Below are 16,062 nucleotides of genomic sequence, written 5' to 3' on the forward strand. Positions count from 1 at the left end.
CTGCCGTTTTCTCTGTATATATTTACTGATCGCCCAGTTTTTACTGGTATGTTTTAATTTGTATTGCTTTCAGCAATGCAACAGACTCATAAATGGTATATAAGTAACGACAGTATTTACCACCAGTCGAGTCACATGTTTCTGTGGGGCCCTGAGGTTTGGGGGCCCCCAGTCGCCACAAACAGCCAATACACTATAGCTCCCCCTGCGGCTGGGAAGATAATTCGTTGCTCCTGAAACCGCAAGTGAGAGAACAAGGCAGTTGTTTTAGCAGTTTCGTGAATTCCTGATTGACCTTCTGCTCTGTTGTGTGTCGCTCTCTCGCCAGAGGTGTAGTTCGAATGGGGTACATAGGATTCCCAGAGGATGGAGACTTGGGGGCCCCCTGTTGGCCACAAATACTCACTACATTAATTAAGTAAAGGTATTCCGTATTTAGAAGGTACTGAAGCAACATGTTCCCCTAACCAGCTAGCTAGTGTCTTCTGGCTCTACTTTCTAGCTACTTATTTAGTTTGTAAAACATCTTGGGGGGGGGGGGGGGGGGGGGCAGGGGGGAGTGTGGGGGGTAAAAGTAACATCTCAGCCCCTGTATACTGTATAAGATCACATACACATCTCGTGTGTATTTTTTGCAAAAGAATGTGCATAGCAGGCACTTTAGAATTTGTATCTGTGATGCTGCATGAAGAAGAAATGCAGTATCTGGTGTAATTTACTGTTAGGTGGGTGAAGTTAGAGCAGAGTATCAGTCAGGCACTGGAAAGTCTGGCAATTCCCTTCTCTCTCCCCCTACAGAAAACCACAGTGAGTATATTTCATTTATTTAGCAGATATGTTTGCACAAAGCAGCATGCATGTTTGAGGAAGCAGGGTCAGCCAGTCCCGAGAGCAACTGGGGGGTTAGGGGCCTTGATCAGGGACCCAGTGGTAAAACCCCACTGCCAACTCTGGGATTTGGACCAATAACTTTGTCATGGACGCAGTGCACAGACCTGCTGAGCCTCACACCACCGCTGAGACCATGAGCCAATTTACCGTAACAATGTCTCATACAGCATAATCAGCGGCCCCATCTATGCAAAGAGCATGACAAGGCGTGCAGCACATCTGCGGTTATTCTGCTAGGATCTGTAGTGTGTTTTGACATTTATATGCTGGGCTTAAAAGCATCCAGCAGTCGGACAGCAGGGAGGCGTGGCAACAGACAGCCTGGGGCACAAACACATCGGCTGTGTGTTTGCTGGAGCTTAAAAGGAGAAAGAAATCACCCTCATCTCCGTCATACATCAGAAGTGACTTTATTCATTCCCATTGTTTAAGGCACCTGGAGGATCTGACAATGCAGACAACTGCATCTTACGATTATCTACATTCCAAATCCATATTTCAAACATTCCAACCATAATGTGTCCTTAGTACAGTTTTTATCTGTAAAATTGTGTATACAGCCGTCACGACAAGATGTCCCAATATAATACACACCATTGAGAACATGATTTACGATTAGATATATACAGCCATGTGAAAAAAATAGGGCACCCTATTGAATATTTAATTCTCAAATAATCAAAGTATTAGATATCAAATTATCAATATTAAATCTCCTTTCAAATTATATCTGTAGATAAAGGTGATGTAATTACATCAGCTATGCAAAAACAAGAAACAAATTCACATATTTCTTGTGTTTGCATAGATGATGCAATTCCATCATGTTTATCTCCAGATATAATTCAAAAGAAGATTTAATACTGATATGTTGATATTTCTTAATAAAGAACTAAATATTAAAGCTAATTTTTTCACATGAATGTACTGTAGATGTTAGGGCCATGCTCAAGGGCCCAACTATGAAATCACTCATCCATTGCGGGGATTTGAACCAGCAACCCTGTGATTACGTAGTACAGTAACATGGACCAGCGGAATATTACATGTTCAGTACACTCTTATGTCAAGTTACACCTGATCGAGCCACATTCAATGGCATTTCAATCTGAGGCCCATAGTGATTAGTATATGTAGATTGAGAGATGTGAACGTAGGTCAGCAGGTGTATCGCTTAGTATAACAGGAGCAGGAGAATGGGCAGCACTGCCAGCCGTATAATGACGCCCAGTCCATATCTAACTTGTAATACAGTATGAATACAGTAATGTGATGGACAGCTCCTATATCGAGATACGCCCAGGTTAACTTGCGCCCGGTGGTGCCGACCCCAAATGCAGACAGACGCAAGCTGACACAAGATTATTTCACCAGCACTTTATAGAGCTTATAGTTATTCAGATTTTATATTCAATCTGCTATAGTAACGAGATTTGAGCAAAAGGTGTGTAAAAGGGGCGACTGACGTGGGTATTAATGTTTAACTTGAAAATACACTGCAAATATTATAAGAAAAACTCCGTAATGAGAAAAACACAAGGAAAATTCCAGGTCTTATGTCAATGCTCAGCCTTTGTTCAGCCTGTCACGTGTGGAGACTGACTCGTGAAGACCTGTAGAGTTTGCGTAACCCTCCATTAGAAACAGTTCACAGGTGACATATTTGTGAAGCTAGTTTGTCAGAGGTAGCTGAGCATTAAGCTTCATGGTTATTGAGCAGGCTCTGCTGCCTTTAGATGGATAAATATTTGTTACTGGCTCATTAATTTGTCCAAATTTGTAACACAAACAATACAACAGAGAGATGTATGAATGCCTGAACTTTAGACTTACACAGAAAGAAGCCCTGAAAAGTGAGCCGTTTCCTGTCAATAGACTTCAGGCATTAACTATAGCATCCTCAGGGGAATTAACCTTCTAATTGGTCCATAAACACCATTACTGGCAGACATTGTGTTAAATGAAGGGCAGCTACAGGCCAATTGTGGTAATTTCAAAGGCCTGGCTGCCGGCCTAAACATGCATCACTCACGTTTTCCCTTGTCATTACCACAGCAGGGACACGGCCAGCCTCCTGGGGGAGCTTGTGTGGGCATGAAGTCTGAGGCATGCCATTGTTTATTTCCAGGTCCAAAGAGCGAGACATGGCATCAGTTACCCTCATCATTAGTGTAACAGTACCACAGCCTTTGACCTCTAGGGGGCGACGATGAGGGCATGAGCGCTGAGCAGTGCTGTCGATCATGCAGACACGGCGCCAGTCACCCCCGCACACCAGGGGGAGAACTCAAGATGCGGGAGCCGCTGAGATGATAAGGAAGACGTGCCAGAGTGCGAGAAGGTCGGGCAGACAGGAGTCAGGGGACATTAGCCTTCAAATGAAGCTGGCAGCTGAGCGGGGCTGCGAGATAATTAGCCTCGCGTCTGGCGTCTGAGAGGGCTGTGAGGCGCTTTAATTAACGCAGAAAGGTGAAGGAGCCTCGGCGGAAGCAGAGTGCAAGAGGAGCTCGTCAAATTCACCATGCGCGGCCCATCTCACTAAGGGAACTAACCTTTTTTTATATCTCTTTTTATATTCTTATGTGAGCCGAGGAAATGGAGGATATCACCTTAAAGACTCACGCTGTGGTCAGGTGACTTCAGGCGGAGCAGAACAAATGGTCAGAACCGACTCCTAAACTATAACTATGTGCTCAAACAGAGAAACTAGCAGGCAGCTCTTAGACATGCTGCTACGGCACCACTGCATAAATTGCATTTTGTATGTGAGAATTTGATCAATATCAAATTAAGTGATGTTTATTTGTTACTTCTCTATGCTGTACAGAAACGTTTTTTTTTTTTGTGATTACAGCGCAGGAAATATAAGTATTCCTTAATAATAAGCAGACGTGGTCGATAGATGCCTTCAGAGCCTAATAACTTAAACCTCACCTCTCTGGCAGTTATTCCGCCCCTTTAAATCCCAGCCTGCTTTGTACTGTTATGTGTTAAGCATTCAGAAAGTCAGATGTGTAACTATGATACTGTACATTACAGATGGCACAGACCAGCCATGAAGTGCTCTTCGCTGCTCTCTCGCCTGAGCTCTGATATGCCATTTGGTATTATATGGTACCCAGAATGCTGACAAAGCACAGGAATGCTCTGAGGTGGCAGATCTATGGCTTGTTGGGTTAGGGTGCTGTACTTATGATCGGATGGTCGCTAGTTCACAGCTCACTGGTAGGCTCTTTAGCAAGGCCCTTAACCCCCAATTGCGCCATGGACTAATTGACCTTGTTTTCTCAGAAATATATCACTTGGTAAAAAAGCATCTGCTTAATAATAAATACAATGCTATATGGAACGGGCTTCATGTTGTGTTTAATGGGATCTACCAGCATGAGACCATGCAGGGCCAGAGGGTTTGAATATGGCATTTTGTGCAAAAACACACTGTCAGGCACAAGTCAGACAGAAATCATTCATTCACACATCCGAGTGCCATTGATGATCAGGGGGACCCCTGCTGTTACATCCAGTCCACCATGACTGCAGAGGCATCCTTCATGTAATCATAACCCTCATGTAATCATAACCCTCATGTAATCATCATCATCATCGTCATCATCCCTCATATAGTCATAACCCTCATGTAATCATCATCCCTTATGTCGCCAGCCTCATGTCTTCATTGTGATCGTCCTTCATGTAATCATCACCCTCCTGTAGTTATTATTGCTTTCATAGTGTTTGACTTTGTGTATTATATACTACAATTGTGCTTCTGCTAATTTGTTGATTACCCTATATTACTTGTACTGCCCAAGGCTTTGGTGAATCAGCTTTTACTTGAAAAGTCCATAATTAATCTACTCTGGCTGGGAGTATATGGGGAACATACCTGAAATTATGTTTATGTTTAGTAGCGATAAGCTCATTTTGTCCACCTCCATTTGAAAATACGCCAATCAGCACAGAACAGAGATCCTGCCGCTTCTGCTTTGCTTTTCTTGTTCTCTGTTGGTCTGTGCGGAGGAGGTCAATGCCAGCAGAATCCACTATGTGGCAGCAGAGCGCAGCGATACTGGGGCTGCGAGAACGATATGCGGGCAGGACAGCGTTGAGCCTTTCTCTGTTTCCGAGTGAAGGCATCCAGCATCTCTGAATCTGGAACTACACAAGGCAGTGAAGATCTATTTAAAAGAGCCTCCAGACTTGATTATCCTTCTCTAAGCAGGGTATGGATATCTCAGAAGCGAAAGCTAAACCCTTCATCTGGTGCCTGAGAGAGTCCATGGTGCTGCTGTAGTAAAGTATAGTTGGTTGCGTGTGAAAACATAGCATGGTATGTGTGACATAGCCCACCCCCCTTGTCCCAGGTGTTTCAAAACCTAAATAGAGAGCTAGCGAATAGAATCAGAAGATAGTAGCTAGCTAGCCGGTTAGCAGTATATTCTGCTTCATCCATCTATTCATCAATGCATCTATTATCATTTGTCCTATTCAGGGTCACAGAGTCCAGAGCCTATCCCAGAGGCTACGGGCACAAGGCAGCCCATCACAGTGCATGCGTGCTGCTTCAGCGTCTCCTACATAAAGAATGTGGTTATTTAATATTTATTGTCGTGACTGTGGCCAACAGGGGGCCCCCCAAGCCTCCATCCACCGTTGATCTTCTGTCCCTCATCCAAACCACACCTGTGGTGAGAGATTGACGCCCACCAGAGCAGATATTCAATCAGGAATTTACAAAACAATCGTCCTGTTATATCACTTTTGGTTTAAGGAACAATAAATTATCTTCCCAATTGTGGGGAGGGGAATATTGGAGGGGTGGGGGGGATGCCGTTTGTCACCAAGTCATATTGCAACAGGAGATGGTGCAGTCCTAACAGCTCAGATTAATGGATGATAGGATATACAAACAGGCACTCTTTGGACGCCTGCCTGGGACGTGAAGATGGTCTGAATGATAATGGACCCCGCGGAGCAGCGGAGAGGAGCAAAGGAAGAAGGGAAGCAGATGCAATTAGCGCCACCTCACTTCTGGAGAGGCTCTAGGGACAGAGCAGTCTTACTCATCCGTTTATGCCGTCTGTTAATATCGATCTGTCTAAATGATGTGCAGCTCTGAAATTCATCAGTCTGAACACAGTCTGCCTAAGCATTTATTGACAATGATACCACTACCAATGTCTGCAAACTCACTGATTATTCAGCTCACAGTAGCACAATCACTTAATATCACACTGAAATACACCCTGTCAGCATGTGAACGTTTGCTTGCTACCCTGTTCAAAACCATCAGGCCATTTAACAATACGTATATTTAATGTAAAAGCTGTCATGCCCCGATCGTCCGACCCTCCTGTGTGCCACGCCCCCTCATCTACCCCGTGTGGATTCCCCGTGTTCACCAGCTCTTTCTGATTGTTGTGATTAGTCCTGTGTATTTCAGTCCGCGTTCCAGTATGTATCCCCAGTTCTGCCATTGACATCTTTCTGCCTGTTTGCTCCGTTTTCTGATTAAAACCCTTTTTATTTATCCCAGTCCTGTTGCCCTTGCAGTCAGGGCAAAAGTAGCTATAATCGCTCTTCGAATCAGTCTTAGTTTTGTGAATATTTCACATTTAATGGATGTGTAAACGTTTACCGAGCAAGTTTTACATCTCCATGGATTTGGAAGGCGTGCAGCTTTGCGGAGTGGGGGTGTCAGGCGAGTGGGGTCCCTGGCTCCTCAGAGGGCCCCCTTTCACTCCTCCATCTGGCTTGTTCCACATCGGCTTTCTTAACCATGTCACATGAATTGCTTCCGGGTCCTTCTGTAGTTTCGCTACTGCCCTCAGTTGTTACGTAATGGATCCTTCTGATTGTCATCAGTAACGTCATGGTCCTCGAGGCCGCGCTGCTGGAGACGCCGGACCCCTGTGTGGTGTGATGTTGCTGTGGGTAAGGCTGTCACCTGCCACCTCCACAATGGAGGAGTGGGTTCCATTCCCGCCTCCCCATCTGTGTAAGTGCAGTTTGTAAGTTACCATCTATTTTTTCTCCCTGGTCAAAAAGTCACCTTGCCCCCCCCCCCCCCCCCCCCCAAGGAAATGGCATGTTTGTTAAGCTCAACGTCTGCAATACAAGTATTGCCCCTAAAGTGAAGTTTTACAGGGAGCCACTGAACCTTGACTCTTCTACGTTTTGCTTAGAAAATAAAATAATCCATATTTCGTTTTTGTCATTTTAATGTGAGGTGACTACAGGAGTGGTCAGAAATTTATGCCCCGCCACTGTAGTAACAGTTCATGGCCAACAGGAGGCCCCCAATCCCCAATGTGTTGTTTGAATGGAGGTGAACGCTGCCATGGCCTTAAATTTCCCATAGAGTGTTAATGTGTGAGCATATGTGTCTTGAGATGGTCTGGCATCATACCAAGGGTGCACCTTTGCTCTGAGATGGGCGCCATGATCTCGGACTGGTTTGGAAAATGAATGAACAGCCTGTTTAATTGAACTACATTTGTTAGCGTGGAAATCTTGGACAGCTGCGGGTACTGAGGCTTTCGATGTACAGCTGTAAGAAAAGAGCGAAGATTTCAAATGGTTTGATCCTCAAGTCGAATATCTTCAGTGAAACATCCTCTGAAAGAACATGGATATGGTAATCTGTGGGAGGAACTTTCAGCACAAAGGTCTGCTTAGCAATTCAACATAAATAATGGACACAGTGGCATTTGTTCTGAAATAAAAATGGACTCTGCACTACCATCAGTGCGTTTGGTAAGGTGCACCTCAAACTCCTCCGCACTCCAAGCCCAGAAGATGAAATGGAGGTGGCGGTACTTTACGGTCCAGCTGGCCGCGACTTTCCAGCGCTCTTTGATTTAGAGCTGGCCTTCGACCCGCCATAGATCGGCACTTAATCAAGCAGGCTGGTGGGGGAGAAACTTTTTGAGAGTTAAACAGAAAATGCAAGGTAAGTCAATAATGCATTTGTCACAGCAGTGCACTAACCTCAGCATGAAGAGCTTTAGACCTCCTGACACACCTCTAAACCTTCCAAACAATGTGTTTAAACTCCAAGGTCCATGATACAAACAAAAAAAACATTGGCATGCTTTTGTGTCAGACATTTCTAATAGCTTATTTCATCTTCCTGTGCCTTTGTTTCGGGTATTTGGTGATGTCCTTGAGAGAATGTTAGTTGGTCATTATCAAAACGTTTTTAATCACAATCCCAGACTCCTAGTTGAGACTCCTAGTTGAGACTCCTAGCTGAGACTCCCAACTGAGACTTTCTGTACCTATCTAGTAGATATTTTTAGCAGGAGGGTCGTACCATTTATCAAATACATTTGGGGGTGGTGCTTCCTGTGAACATCATGTTACCGGTGCTCATTAGTCCCACCTCTCCTCTGGTGTGATCTTTTTTTTTCACAATGCAGTAGCCTGGATATCAGACGCTACCCCCCCAAGCCCTATAAACCTGACAGCCTTACATAACTCTGCTCTTTCTCCATAAACCTAGATTTGTGTGTGTTGATTTAGCTCAGTACCACCTGTTCCCTTCGAGTCCAAAGAGGGAAGCCTAACAAATGAAACAGTTTCTCACTGTCGAATCCCCAAGTCAGATGGTTTCAGTTGCAGCCTGAGAGATGTTCTCATACTCAATGGTACATGTAACATGCTAATGACCTTCGGGCTGATATTGTAAACTGTTAAAATCACAACAAAATGTACAGTCTTAATCAGCTCTTTTGCTGTGGGGCACCCTGTGTCACTCTGCTTTTTAGAACATTTTTAAAATCCAGCTGTCGTTTGGCTTGCTTTTGATTTGTGGGTCCGCAGCTTTCGCCAAGCCAGCTTCCTGTGTGTGGCGGGGGTCACCCCAGACAGCTTTATGTTTTTCTCCAGCCCGTGTCAATAAATCGTCCCACAGCAGAGCGCAGGTTAGCCGCGCAGAATACAAATCAGGCTAACGAGAAATTAATTATCGGCAGAATGAAATCCCAGAATGGCGGCACCGCAGCGTAACTTCAGCTAATGGATCCTGTGAGATCCTCTTCTGTGAGTCAGACTCTACAAACCGTGTTTTATTGCAGTCAGGGAACCCCCCAGTCCCACCCCCCCCACAGTGCCTCAGTGCATGCTGGGCAGGACCAGCCACATCCAGCAGCAACGCTGGCAATGTTCTGCAGATGTGTGGGAGTGTCCTGCCATCCTGTATGGCAGCAGAGGAAATTACACTCCCCACAGTAACGCATGATTAAAATGGAGGGGGGGGGGCGTATAGCTATCAATGAGTGAGGAGGCTTGAGGTTCTTGAGGTTCTTTGCAAACATAACATATACGCAATTACTTACTGAGCTTTAGCTGGAATATTTTAAAGTTATACTTGGTTTTTATGTTATATATCTTTATCTCCTGACTTTGTTTTCTAACCTCGAGATGCTGAACTGTAATTAATAGACTGTGAGCGCTAATGACCAGGCCTAATGGTGTGAAGTGATTTTTATTTTTTTTTTAGAGTTTTTCGAGGAATAGTTTTCTGGAGCAGCTTTCTGCCAGCCTATCATGACACACTCTGAAATGGTCCTTTACAAACACCAGCTGACCTACAACACGTGTGATTGGACCAGGGGAGAAAGTGCAGACTCCACACAGAAGCAGCTTAGGGTAAGAATTGAACCCAAAGCCCCGAAGCTTGAAAGCCTCAATAGTTCCAAGCAACATCACTGGCCTTAATGTGATGCATGAACAATGATCAGCTACTTTACTGACTTTGTCAAATGTCTTTAGAAAGGGATCATGCGATGCTAATGAAGATACAGACCGACCTCTGTGTCCTGAAGCAGATCTCCATTGTTATGCGGAACGCGTCACACTCGCAGCATGCTGGTGCTTGCTTGACTCTTCCACATCTTCTACTCTTTCTGCTAATGAATCCGTTCGGTGGTCATCCCATCTGTCAAACACTGATCTAGGCCGTGTGTGTGGTGTGTGTGTTAGGATTTTTTTTTGAGACGTGACCCCCAGGATGCAAATAAATCATTATGTATAATGATTTACAGGCAGGGATGCTGCTAAATCAGTGCTTTAAGACTCAGATGCAGGATGCATTATTCTCAAGTGCACAACTAAATAAAAATGTGCAGAGATATGGGAGCTCGCTGGATTGGTGTGCTGAGGTGTCTTTCAAAAATCTGCGTCATAGACAAAGAAAACCAGCTTGGATTTGACTGCCATGTGTAATCAGCAAAGAGGGAAGTTTGATTTTTACGTTGGTAGGGACCAAATCAACCCCGAAGCCCCCGATCCCCCCTGAACACACACAATACTCTTTCAATATTGGTACAGTAACCAACATTCAGCTCTTCTAGTTTGTAGACAAAAGAAAATGTGCTCTGCAATCCAATGTGATGCATTTTAATGATCTGTATCTTGAGTGATTTGTCTTGGATTTGATTGGCTACTGGGTGCAAACAGCAAGGCGGTAGTCTGTGAGGCTCCAGGACTGTGTGTTAGTGATGGTGGCAAGCAAATCAATCAATCAATCAATCAATCAATCAATCAATCAATCTATCTATCTATCTATCTATCTATCTATCTATCTATCTATCTATCTATCTATCTATCTATCTATCTATCTATCTATCTATCTATCTATCTATCTATCTATCTATCTATCTATCTATCTATCTATCTATGCTGTGTCCATGAGGCCCTTCACCCTCAGTCACTATAGGGACTGTCTGACCCTGGTTACATCACCTTGGATAAGAGCATCTCATAAGCGGAATGTGAATGAATTGTCCTTCATTTGCCGTAGGAAATGACATACCCCAGTATGTCAGTGTGCAGGAACACGGCCATTTGTGGCGGACTAGCCGCGCACGTGTGTGAAAATACAGGATTTGTATCTTTAATGATGATGACAAAATATGTGAAAATGATTTGAATGATATAGCTTTGGCCAATACTCCATGCCATCATATTTTCCACATTTTCCCTCTTCTTTTTATAGTAATAACTACCAGGATAATGTACTTCCTGGGTCCTTTTTTAATTAAGTAGTAAGATTGCAATGATCATTTTAAATTGTAAAATAATATAACAGCCTATAAGAACAGAGAACAATGGTTTCAGCTGTGTCACTGCATGACGCTGTGAATCGATAATTAAAAGTGTTTGTTTCTTAATGCGTCCTGCAAATCGTTCATCTTGAGAAATGCACCTTGGATTCTGACTAAGGAGCACACGCTAACCGGTACCATCTCTTTCTCCTGATGTTTCCCAATCTGTGCAGATCTCTGTGACGGTTTAAACTCTGCAGTTGAACGTCGTTCCTCCACCGGTTATTGTAGTTGCTGAGCATGATCTATATCTCACTGCTGGCTCTGGTATGCCTGTTTTTTTCTCCGTCAGGAAGGCCCCATCCTCACACTCACAACGTCAGTCATCATATCAGTGCAGATGCCCCCTAGGGCATGTGGCTAATACTGCGCTCAGACCCCACACCCTGACTCTGCGCTGAGGCCTCACACTCTGACTGCGCTCGGACCCCTGTGCTCGGACCCCACACTCTGACTCTGTGCTTGGACCCCTGTGCTCGGACCCCACACTCTGACTCTGTGCTGTGACCACTGTGCTCGGACCCCACACTCTGACTCTGTGCTGGGACCCCTGTGCTCGGACCCCACACTCTGACACTGTGCTGGGACCCCTGTGCTCGGACCCCACACTCTGACTCTGCGCTCAGACCCCAAACCCTGACTCTGCGCTGAGGCCTCACACTCTGACTGCGCTCGGATCCCTGTGCTCGGACCCCACACTCTGACTCTGTGCTTGGACCCCTGTGCTCGGACCCCACACTCTGACTCTGTGCTGTGACCACTGTGCTCGGACCCCACACTCTGACTCTGTGCTGGGACCCCTGTGCTCGGACCCCACACTCTGACTCTGCGCTCAGACCCCACAGTCTGACTCTGTGCTGGGACCCCTGTGCTGGGACCCCACACTCTGACTCTGCGCTCAGACCCCACAGTCTGACTCTGTGCTGGGACCCTTGTGCTCGGACCCCACACTCTGACTCTGTTCTGGGACCCCTGTGCTCGGACCCCACACTCTGACTCTGTGCTGGGACCCCTGTGCTCGGACCCCACACTCTGACTCTGTGCTGGGACCCCTGTGCTCGGACCCCACACTCTGACTCTGTGCTGGATCCCCTGTGCTCGGACCCCACATTCTGATTCTGCGCTCGGACCCCACAGTCTGACTCTGCGCTCGGACCCCACACTCTGACTGCGCTCGGATCCCTGTGCTCGGACCCCACACTCTGACTCTGTGCTTGGACCCCTGTGCTCGGACCCCACACTCTGACTCTGTGCTGGGACCACTGTGCTCGGACCCCACACTCTGACTCTGTGCTGGGACCCCTGTGCTCGGACCCCACACTTTGACACTGTGCTGGGACCCCTGTGCTCGGACCCCACACTCTGACTCTGCGCTCAGACCCCACACCCTGACTCTGCGCTGAGGCCTCACACTCTGACTGCGCTCGGATCCCTGTGCTCGGACCCCACAATCTGACTCTGTGCTTGGACCCCTGTGCTCGGACCCCACACTCTGACTCTGTGCTGTGACCACTATGCTCGGACCCCACACTCTGACTCTGTGCTGGGACCCCTGTGCTCGGACCCCACACTCTGACTCTGTGCTCAGACCCCACAGTCTGACTCTGTGCTGGGACCCCTGTGCTGGGACCCCACACTCTGACTCTGCGCTCAGACCCCACAGTCTGACTCTGTGCTGGGACCCTTGTGCTCGGACCCCACACTCTGACTGTGTTCTGGGACCCCTGTGCTCGGACCCCACACTCTGACTCTGTGCTGGGACCCCTGTGCTCGGACCCCACACTCTGACTCTGTGCTGGGACCCCTGTGCTCGGACCCCACACTCTGACTCTGTGCTGGGACCCCTGTGCTCGGACCCCACATTCTGATTCTGCGCTCGGACCCCACAGTCTGACTCTGCGCTCGGACCCCACACTCTGACTGCGCTCGGATCCCTGTGCTCGGACCCCACACTCTGACTCTGTGCTTGGACCCCTGTGCTCGGACCCCACACTCTGACTCTGTGCTGGGACCCCTGTGCTCAGACCCCACACTCTGACACTGTGCTGGGACCCCTGTGCTCGGACCCCACACTCTGACTCTGTGCTGGGACCCCTGTGCTCGGACCCCACATTCTGATTCTGCGCTGAGGTCTCACACTCTGACTGCGCTCGGATCCCTGTGCTCGGACCCCACACTCTGACTCTGTGCTTGGACCCCTGTGCTCGGACCCCACAGTCTGACTCTGCGCTCAGACCCCACACCCTGACTCTGCGCTGAGGCCTCACACTCTGACTGCGCTCGGATCCTTGTGCTCGGACCCCACACTCTGACTCTGTGCTTGGACCCCTGTGCTCGGACCCCACACTCTGACTCTGTGCTGTGACCACGGTGCTCGGACCCCACACTCTGACTCTGTTATGGGACCCCTGTGCTCGGACCCCACACTCTGACTCTGTGCTGGGACCCCTGTGCTCGGACCCCACACTCTGACTCTGTGCTGGGACCCCTGTGCTCGGACCCCACACTCTGACTCTGTGCTGGGACCACTGTGCTCGGACCCCACATTCTGATTCTGCGCTCGGACCCCACAGTTTGACTCTGCGCTCGGACCCCACACTCTGACTGCGCTCGGATCCCTGTGCTCGGACCCCACACTCTGACTCTGTGCTTGGACCCCTGTGCTCGGACCCCACACTCTGACTCTGCGCTGAGGCCTCACACTCTGACTGCGCTCGGATCCCTGTGCTCGGACCCCACACTCTGACTCTGTGCTTGGACCCCTGTGCTCGGACCCCACACTCTGACTCTGTGCTGTGACCACTGTGCTCGGACCCCACACTCTGACTCTGTGCTGGGACCCCTGTGCTCGGACCCCACACTCTGACTCTGCGCTCAGACCCCACAGTCTGACTCTGTGCTGGGACCCCTGTGCTAGGACCCCACACTCTGACTCTGCGCTCAGACCCCACACTCTGACTCTGTTCTGGGACCCCTGTGCTCGGACCCCACACTCTGACTCTGTGCTGGGACCCCTGTGCTCGGACCCCACACTCTGACTCTGTGCTTGGACCCCTGTGCTCGGACCCCACACTCTGACTCTGCGCTCAGACCCCACACCCTGACTCTGCGCTGAGGCCTCACACTCTGACTGCGCTCGGATCCCTGTGCTCGGACCCCACACTCTGACTCTGTGCTGCGACCCCTGTGCTCGGACCCCACACTCTGACTCTGTGCTGGGACCCCTGTGCTCGGACCCCACACTCTGACTCTGTGCTGGGACCCCTGTGCTCGGACCCCACACTCTGACTCTGCGCTCAGACCCCACAGTCTGACTCTGTGCTGGGACCCCTGTGCTGGGACCCCACACTCTGACTCTGCGCTCAGACCCCACAGTCTGACTCTGTGCTGGGACCCCTGTGCTCGGACCCCACATTCTGATTCTGCGCTCGGACCCCACAGTCTGACTTTGCGCTCGGACCCCACACTCTGACTGCGCTCGGATCCCTGTGCTCGGACCCCACACTCTGACTCTGTGCTTGGACCCCTGTGCTCGGACCCCACACTCTGACTCTGTGCTCAGACCCCACACCCTGACTCTGCGCTGAGGCCTCACACTCTGACTGCGCTCGGATCCCTGTGCTCGGACCCCACACTCTGACTCTGTGCTTGGACCCCTGTGCTCGGACCCCACACTCTGACTCTGTGCTGTGACCACTGTGCTCGGACCCCACACTCTGACTCTGTGCTGGGACCCCTGTGCTCGGACCCCACACTCTGACTCTGTGCTGGGACCCCTGTGCTCGGACCCCACATTCTGATTCTGCGCTCGGACCCCACAGTCTGACTCTGCGCTCAGACCCCACACCCTGACTCTGCGCTGAGGCCTCACACTCTGACTGCGCTCGGATCCTTGTGCTCGGACCCCACACTCTGACTCTGTGCTTGGACCCCTGTGCTCGGACCCCACACTCTGACTCTGTGCTGTGACCACGGTGCTCGGACCCCACACTCTGACTCTGTTCTGGGACCCCTGTGCTCGGACCCCACACTCTGACTCTGTGCTGGGACCCCTGTTCTCGGACCCCACACTCTGACTCTGTGCTGGGACCACTGTGCTCGGACCCCACATTCTGATTCTGCGCTCGGACCCCACAGTTTGACTCTGCGCTCGGACCCCACACTCTGACTGCGCTCGGATCCCTGTGCTCGGACCCCACACTCTGACTCTGTGCTTGGACCCCTGTGCTCGGACCCCACACTCTGACTCTGCGCTCAGACCCCACACCCTGACTCTGCGCTGAGGCCTCACACTCTGACTGCGCTCGGATCCCTGTGCTCGGACCCCACACTCTGACTCTGTGCTTGGACCCCTGTGCTCGGACCCCACACTCTGACTCTGTGCTGGGACCCCTGTGCTCGGACCCCACACTCTGACTCTGCGCTCAGACCCCACAGTCTGACTCTGTGCTGGGACCCCTGTGCTAGGACCCCACACTCTGACTCTGCGCTCAGACCCCTGTGCTCGGACCCCACACTCTGACTCTGTGCTGGGACCCCTGTGCTCGGACCCCACACTCTGACTCTGCGCTCAGACCCCACAGTCTGACTCTGTGCTGGGACCCCTGTGCTAGGACCCCACACTCTGACTCTGCGCTCAGACCCCACGGTCTGACTCTGTGCTGGGACCCTTGTGCTCGGACCCCACACTCTGACTCTGTTCTGGGACCCCTGTGCTCGGACCCCACACTCTGACTCTGTGCTGGGACCCCTGTGCTCGGACCCCACACTCTGACTCTGTGCTTGGACCCCTGTGCTCGGACCCCAGACCCTGACTCTGCGCTGAGGCCTCACACTCTGACTGCGCTCGGATCCCTGTGCTCGGACCCCACACTCTGACTCTGTGCTGGGACCCCTGTGCTCGGACCCCACACTCTGACTCTGTGCTGGGACCCCTGTGCTCGGACCCCACACTCTGACTCTGTGCTGGGACCCCTGTGCTCGGACCCCACACTCTGACTCTGCGCTCAGACCCCACAGTCTGACTCTGTGCTGGGACCCCTGTGCTGGGACCCCACACTCT

The sequence above is a fragment of the Brienomyrus brachyistius genome, unplaced genomic scaffold, assembly GCF_023856365.1.
Source record: "Brienomyrus brachyistius isolate T26 unplaced genomic scaffold, BBRACH_0.4 scaffold84, whole genome shotgun sequence".
NCBI classification, from domain to species: domain Eukaryota; kingdom Metazoa; phylum Chordata; class Actinopteri; order Osteoglossiformes; family Mormyridae; genus Brienomyrus; species Brienomyrus brachyistius.